The sequence below is a fragment of the Rhincodon typus genome, chromosome 6 (assembly GCF_021869965.1).
Source record: "Rhincodon typus isolate 14 chromosome 6, sRhiTyp1.1, whole genome shotgun sequence".
Classification (NCBI taxonomy): Eukaryota; Metazoa; Chordata; class Chondrichthyes; order Orectolobiformes; family Rhincodontidae; genus Rhincodon; species Rhincodon typus.
In genome coordinates this window covers 104,155,315-104,164,349 of record NC_063337.1, presented here as the reverse complement: position 1 = coordinate 104,164,349, position 9,035 = coordinate 104,155,315, and positions in this window count along the sequence as shown.

Genomic DNA, 9,035 nt, shown 5'->3' with positions numbered 1-9,035 from the left:
AGTCAGTACGGATGTTGAGCACCCACAGTCAGTACGGATGTTGAGCAGGGCCTAATTACTGCACTACAATTCAACAGAAGTGACATTTTTCATGAAAGAGACCCTCAAGATGCCCTGTAATATTGATCCACAAATACTTGAACTAGATGAGCCTATCCTTTCAAATATTATATACAATTTGGAAGGTGTGTGAACATAATGGAGCATGTAGTGATGAGATTGATGCATCTCTTTGAGTTGGTTGGGAAAGCAATGTGTGCAAACATAAATCTGACAATACATTCACCGTCTTGTTCAATGGGCTTACTGTATCTCTGGCACCTTTGTCAGAATGTACTCCATTCAATCATCATACTGCTGTTTGACCCAAGGTATTTTGTGAGAGTATCAAAAGTAAATGTGTGAAGTGCTCAAAGATTTGCTGACCTTCTGGTCTGAGGCAATCTATAGATATTACCCTCTTTCGGTATTTTTTTGCTACTTCCCACTGTCCATCCATATAGTGAGTAACTAGATCCGGATATCTATCAATCCCATGACATGGGCGAATTTCCCAATGATAAATGCAAAATGCTGGAGCTGGTAAAGTTACACTTTTTTGTCAATAGGGAGTCGCAAAATGTCAGAACAGAAGAAGGCCATTCAGCCCAGTCAGAGGGGAGGCAGTGGTCTCGTGGTATTGTTGCTGGACATTTAATCCAGAGACCGAGGTAATGCCCTGGGGACCCAGGTTCGAATCCTGTCATGGCATATGGTGGAATTTGAATTCAACATGAATCTGGAATTACGAGTCTAATGATGACCATGAATCATTGTTGGAAATACCCACCTGGTTCACTATGTCCTTTAGGGAAGGAAAGTTCCATCCTTACCTGGCGTGGCCTATATGTGATTCCAGACTCACAGCAATGCGGTTGACTCTTAACTTCTGACTGGGCAATAAATGCTGGACTAGCCAATGACATCCTTGTCCCGTGAATGAATTCTAAAAAATGTCCATCAAATCTGCTCCACCATTCAGTGAGATCATAGCTGATCGGATCGTCCTCAATTCCACTTACCTGTCTTTTCCCCATAACGATTGATTCCCTTACTGGTTAACAATCTGGCTACCTCAGCCTTGAATATATCGAATGACCCAATGACCATAACCCTCTGCGGTAAATATTTCCACAGATTCATTATTTCATGTGATGAGTGAAGTCTCACAAGGACCTGTTCTGCGGCTGCAACTTTTTGCAATGAGTATCACTGGGGTAGATCAGGTGACTGAAGATACAATGGCTAAATCTGCAGATGGCACAGAGACAGGTCAGCAAGTATGTTGTGAAGATGGCATAACAATGATGCAGACTGATGTAGATAGGCAAAGTGATTGAGCTTAAATCTTGCTGATACAGTATAATGTGTGAAAATGTTTACTTAGGTAGGAAGAAAAACATTGAAAAAGCATAATTTAAAATGAGAATAAGTGCAGCATTTTGAGGTGCAGAGGGATCTAGGTGTTCTGGTATATAGGAACATAGGAACAAGAACAGGCCATTCAGCCTCTTGAGCTTATTCTACCATTCAGTGAGATCCTGGCTGATCTGCAAGCTAACTCCATGTACCTGCCTTTGGTCTATTTCTCTCAATACTTCGCTTACCAAAGAAATGATTGATCTGAGATTTAAAATTAAAAACCAATTTGCATCCATTGCCATTTGTGGCAGAGAATTCTAAACATTTACCACCCTTTGTGCATCGAACAGCTTCCTAACATCTCCCCTGAATGGTCCGGCCCTAATTCTCAGACTATGACTCTGGTTTTATAATCACCAATGAATGGAAACAGTTTATCTTTGTCTACCCTGTCTTTTCCTGTTCAATCAGATCTCTCTTTAACCTTCTACGCAGGCTTGGAGGGCCGAAGGGCCTGTTCCTGTGCTGTAATTTTCTTTGTTCTTTGTTCTAAATTCTAGAGAAAACAGGCCTAATTTGTATAATCTCTCCTCATAACCAACCCGTGAAGTCCATGTTTCAATCTTGTAAACCTACGATGTATTTTAAGGTGAGAGGGGGTAGACATAAAAAGAACCTAAGGGGCAACTTTTTCACGCAGAGTGTGGTGCGTGTATGGAATGAAGTGGTGGAGGCTGGTACAGTTACAACATTTGAAAGGCATCTGGATGAGTATATGAATAGGAAGAGTTTAGAGGCATATGGACCAAATGTTGGCTGATAGGATTGGATGAATTTTGGATATCCCATCCGTCTGGGCGAGTTGTACCAAAACGTCTGTTTCCTTGCTGTACATCTCTATGACTCTGTGTATTCCCTCCACGGCTGTTATATCCATCCTAAAGTGTGGTGCCTAGATCTGCTCTCAGTATCCCAAGTGGGGTCTAACCAGGGTTTTGTATAACTGCAGTATAACTTCTGCATCCTTGCACTCCAGTCCTCTAGTTATAAAAACCAGCATTCCATTCTCTTTTCATTTGATTATTTTCTCTGCTTTTTTGTGACATTTGATGATTCACAAAATGCTATTATCCATGTACAACAAGTGATTGCAAAGGCTAATGTAAAATTATCCTTTATAATGAGAGGAATTCAACATAAAAATAAGGATGTTATGCTTCAGTTATACAGGGCATTGGTGAGACCACATCTTGAATACTGTGTGTAGGTTTAGTTAAAGTACTGGAGAATACTCCGAGGAGCTGTACTGGATTGATATCTGGAATGCATAGATAGTCTTATGAGTAAAGATTAGTCAGGCTAGAACAAACAGAAACAGAACTTGCTGGAGAAACTCAGCAGGTCTGGCAGCATCGGTGGAGAGAGAAACAGGGTTAAGGTTTCAAGCTTCAGAATAGGACTAGTCACTGGACTCAAAACGTTAACTTTGTTTTCTCTCCTCAGATGCTGTCAGACCTGCTGAGTTTCTCCAACAAATTCTGTTATTTTTTTGTTTCAAATTACAGTCCACAGTTCTGTGTTTTATTTTAGAAAATCTTGGGTTGTTTTCACTGAAGTTTAAAAGAGTGAAGGTGGTTTGTTTGAAGTTTCAAAGAACCTGGGTAGTCTTGATGAGTTGGAGTTGGGAAGAATGTTTATTCCTGTCGTTGACTCCAGAACTGAGGGACACGCTTCCAGAAGTAGGTGTTGCTCTTTTAGGACAGAGATTAGGGTATTTTTTTCTCTCAGACAGTTGTATGGCTCTGTATCTTAGAAGATCCTGGAGAAGGGGGTCATTGGATGCTCTGAAGGCAGAGGAAGGTAGATTTTTCTTAAGCAAATGGATTGAGGTTAGTGAGGCTCGTTAAGAATGTGGAACATGGAACACAAACAGATCAACCACGATCTCAGTGAATGGCAGAGCAGGCTTGAAAGGTCAAATTACTACTTCTGCTCTGAACTCAATGACTACATGTTCATGTGTTATTCATATGATTAATCTCAGGGCAATGTGGAGCTGACATGAAATCTAAATTTAAACCAGGCTTACGGGCTGTGTTTTAAACAATCCCAGATACCATACGATTTCTGTACCCATGTTCACAGGTCAAGTTGGTCAGCTTTGGTTTACTTTACTCTTTGAATTTCCTTTGGCACTCAGTGAAAGCTCCCAGGCCGATGAGCTCCACTGCCAAGCAAGCTTCCTACACCCTACCCGCAGAACTTGAAACAACACAAACACGGGATTAATCAACAACAGTGAACGTAGATCTGCCAACAGAGTAACATAATCAAATGCAGATCAATTATACCATTAAGCGATACATGCCTCCCTTAGGTTATTGTTGTAGATATTTTTCCCACCAGTGAAGACTCCAGGTACCTCAACTTCTTCCCACCTTCAGAAGTCACCTGATACCAGGTTATACTTCACTCTGAAAGCTTGTGATTTCAAATAAACCTGTTGGACTGTAGCCTGGTGTCGTGTGGCTTTCTGACTTTATCTGGGCCAGTCCAACACCAGCACCTCCACATCATGACTTCTTCTCATCTTGTAGAGATCTCATGGATATAGTGACGTTATACAGGTCTGTATACATCTGATATATTCTTTCAGATTGGTCTGCTGGATCTTTCTCACCATAAGAATACCTGCAGCGCAGGAGCAGGCCACTCGGCCCATCAAGCCCACACACCCTCTCCAAAGAGCAGCACATCTAGACCCACCCACCACCCCATCCTATCCCTGCAAACCCCATGGCTAACCCATCTAGCCTTCACATCCCTGGACACTGTAGGCAATTTCCCATGGCTAATCCACCCTAACCTGCACATCTTTGGACTGTGGGAGGAAACTGGAGCACCCGGGGAGCAGACACAGGGCGAATGTGTAAACTCCACACAGACAGTCTCCTGTGGCAGAGAATCAAACTCAGATCTCTGGTGCTGTGAGGCAGCTGTGTGAACCAATGAGCCACTATGCCACCCAAAAGTTGACATCTTCTCAATAGTAATACCTATGATGTTGACAACAGGGAATTCAGCAACGGTAATACTGTTTGTGCTAATGTGTGCCTTTATGAGGGATTTGTTCTGTCCTGTTTCTGTTGAAAGCAGGTGTTATTAATCTGGTGCCAAGGCATCTGCTCTATTGAAAGCAGAGTAAACAGCTTTGGTTTTTCTTAATTAGACAAAACAAGCATGAGTGGGTGGAATCAGGCTCACACAGAACCAGACTTTAGGGTTTTGCTTTCAGTTGCTGAATTTGGGGTTTTGGAGTTGAAGCTGCTACATACAGCTCTCACTCTGCTGCTGCAATAAAAGAAAACTTGGGTTCTCTCTCTGTTGCTAGATTCATTCTTTCGGTTTTTTGTTCTCTTAGATTGGAGGAGACGTTTTGTTAAATCTGCCTTTGCCAAGAGTGTGTTTATGAGATCCTGCTATATTGGAACAGTTGATGATTAGTAGTTCAACAATATATTATTTTATTAAGCATTTTAATAGAATTAAAGTCATTCCAATTTTTCTTTTCTTGTTTATATTTTAACTGTAGGGTAAGAATAAGGTGTGTTCTGCTTAAAGCTTGGTAGTTTGACCAATGAAATTACATCTGGAACACAGTGCATCAAAGTTGTCTTTAAATAAGATGAAAGTTAGAGTATAGGTTATCTCTTTGATATATTTTAACGGGATTTGGTTCAGTCCATAATACATTGAATTTCAAGGAGAAATGGTTACATCTTCTCTTGTTGGAAATGGTAATTGCTTGGCATTTATATGGCGTTAATGTTACTTGTCACTCATCAGCCCAAGGTTGGATGTTGTCCATGTCTTGCTGCATGTGGGCATGCACTGCTTCAATATCCAAGGGATCACAAGTGACGCTGAACATTGTAGCAACCAGCAGTGAATATCCTCACTTCTTACTTTGTGATAGAATGGAGGCCATTGACGAAGTAGCTGAAGATGAATGGGCCTAGGGGAAATGTTGTAAGAAATCCCTGCAGTAATGTCCTATTATATTTGACCTCTAAAACCACAACCATCTTCTTTAACATAAGGTATGACTGCAATCAGTGAATAGTTTCTCTTCCTGATGCTGTGAAGTTTTGCCTATGATGCTGAAGACCTCAGGAGGAGGCTGAGATAAATCTTCTACTCAACACTTCCAGCTGAAGCGGATACAAATGCTTTGGCTTTGACTTTTTCTCTGATGTGCTGGTCTCTCCCAGCATTGAGGATGTTTGTGGAAACTCCTCCTTCAGTGAGTTATTTAGTGGTCTGTCACCATTCATGACTTGATGTGCAGGACTGCAGAGCTTAGATCTGAGCTGGTAATTACGGGAGCAATAAGGCCAGTCTGTTGTAAGTTGTTTGGAATGCTTGGCATTCTGTGTTGTGGTTTCTCCAGGTTGACAACTCATATTGAAGTCTGCTTGGTCCCAAATAACCTCCCACATTCTTCACTGAACCACTGAAGAAATGGAACAGTACATAAGGCACAAGCCTAAATGTGAGCAGTGATGACAAGATAAAGTATGAGTGGGTGTTGGAATATCAATATGTTCATACATTGCGTTATTTTTTCATAGAGACAAAAGCTGTAACGTGGGAAGAATTTGGTGAATCATTTTTTCAAAAGCACTTCTCAATACTGCTGAAAAGAAAACAAAAATACTTTTATTTCAGAGCAGCATGAGGAACAGTGCAAGTGTGGAATTAGTGGATTTTTTAAAAAAAAAGCATAGTTTGGGAGAGCAATAAAATGAAATAATCATATGCTGTGAAAGGATTTGAGGCCTCTTAGCTCTATTTGACATGAATGCCTGTTGTAAAACAGGAATTCTGGCTGCTTTTGGTAGACAGAGCATGATAAACTTGAAATGGATCAAACAGGTAACACGTTTCAATTAGAAAGAAGGGAATAAGAGGCTTTGGAAATTCTGGGGGTGGGTGGGAGGGAGAAGGTTTGAGGATCAGGCATGGAGAAACCACCTTGATAATTTCTTTACCAAAGTGATACTTGTTGGAGTGAACATAAATGACCCCCAATAAGAACATAAGAAATAAGAGCAGGAGTGAACCATCTGGCCCCTTGAGCCTGCTCTGCCATTCAATAAGACCATGGCTAATCTTTTCATGCGCTCAGTTCCACTTACCTGCCTGCTCACCATAACCCTTAACCCCTTTACTGTTCAAAAATCTATCCTTCTTCACCTTTAAAACATTCAACAAGGAAACCTCTACTGCTTCACTGAGCAGGGAATTCCACAGATTCACAACCCTTTGGGTGAAGAAGTTCCTCCTCAGCTCAGTCCTAAATCCGCTCCCTCTCATTTTGAGGCAATGCCTCCTCGTTTTAGTTTGACCTACCAGTGGAAACAACCTCCCTGCTTCTACCTTATCTATTCCCTTCATAACTTGATATGTTTCGATAAGATTCCCCCCTCATTCTTCTCAATTCCAATGAGTACAGTCCCAGTCTACTTAACCTGGTGAATCTGAAGGTGGGGATTATGGGAAACTCAGAAGGTGCCCTGTCAGCCATCTTGCTGGACCTCAATTGTCCCGAAATGGAAACTGGAGTTGGGTGGCCAACCAAAGGGGACCAAGTGGGGCCCTTTGAGTGGAAATTAATGCGTACTCCAAAGCCTCACCTACTCTCACAAGGATCTAACTGAGTGGGAGGAAAAGCCCAACCTAGCACATTCCTTGTGCAGACAGGAGAGGCTGGTCCTTACTTAATAATTCCTCCAGGCCCATTGATGTGCCCCTCCATGTGTTACCGCTCCCCACTCTTTTACCCTGGTTCCCTCATGGTGTGGTATCTCAAACGCACTGCCCCCACTCCCTGCCCAGCTTTCTTGCTGAGGCTTGCTAACTTGGCACTTTGAGGAGACCAGCAAAACGTATAAAATCCCAACATGGCCCTGATGCCCTGAGTGCAATACTGACAGTGGATACTGCTCCCTTTGGTACAGGAGCGATACTGCATTCTGTTGCATAGCCAACAGCTCTCGGAGGCATGGCTTCTGGTCCCTGAATAGCAGATATCCTGCCTCCAGTCTGTTAACAGCTTGAAAGTTGGGGCCCGAACCACAGCCTTATTTTAAATTCCAGCCCTAAGGCATGTATGGTGCATTGAGGTATTTAACATTTTCTTGATAATAAGTGCAGTGAATCATCAGACACATCACTGCTCCTAATTGTTTATTTCTATTTAAAATTTAAGGAATGAATTATTGAACAGGTTTATGCACGTTGTAAAATGCAAGTGAATCTACAACCACGCTCATCTAACCAGTGTGTTAGAACATGACAACTCTATGCAGTGAATCCATATCTGAACTCAACACAGCTGCTGCTCAACTTTCCAGACACCTCCAGACACATTTTAGAGGAGCAGATATTGTTATAGCTACTGTATAATAAGACCTTATATGACCTTCCATACCAACAAGGGTATCACAGAACACTGCATTGAGGCAGGATGAACTTTTAACTATCTAACTATATTTCAAATTTTGACATGAAACTCATCCAATTTTACAATGAAACAAGTTGGAAATTTTCACAAGTCAAGCAGCATCTACACAGATAGAAATAAAGTTAATGGTCTTCATATCGTAATCTCCATTAGTGCACTAGTCTTTCAAATAATCAAGGTGAAATTGCTTCTTATGGATGTCCACCATGTTCACCCTGAGCTCTTGAGAAACAAAACACAGAAAGTAATTTATAACGAGACACCCAATGATTTTCACAGTTTCTGCCCGAGTATTCCCAATGATTTCCATTGAGAACCAATTCCCTGTTAATAGGTTCACACATTGAGATTTAGAATTCAACGATTTGAGATGATGTAAATTGTGTTCTTACTTTTTGCCCAATATCTGGAGAGGTGTAACATGAATTGGCAACTAACTATTATCCATGAGATATGATTGCACAAAGTCAAGACCTACCCAGAAGAGACACAATGAACCAAAGAGTCTCCTTTCATTCTGATCATTCTGGGAGAATCAATACAATGTGATTTTTGAAGACTTTCCATCATTTAGAACTATAAAGCATTAGTCATAAACCATGATGCTTTGTGGCTTTGATTTTTAATTGTATATTAACTGGTTTCAATTATTCAATTAAATTATTTGCCATGATGATTTTTTATTCAAAGAGCATTTTATAATCACGTTTTTTCTTCATAATGCAGTGATTTAATAATGCTAGCTACATTCCATTGGAGAACATGTTTCCACGCATGCAAATTTTCACTGCTTATAATTCATCTATGTTGTAAATAATTGTCAGAGAATATCTGATATTGCAAATGCAGCTTTATAGATTATCTTTTTCTTTGGTGTGGGATATGTTATAATTCTAGCCTGAGTTCATCCAATTCTGCTCCATTGCAGCAGACCTTTGTTATGACGGTCAGCTCAAAGATTTCGAGTTGGGTCTGAACCACACGAATAAGCAGCTTCACTGGTGAATTTAAACACAATTGAAACAAAGATTCAGAGATAACAAGGTGTAGAGCTGGATGAACACAGCAGGCCAAGCAGCATCAGAGGAGCAGGAAAGCTGACGTTTCG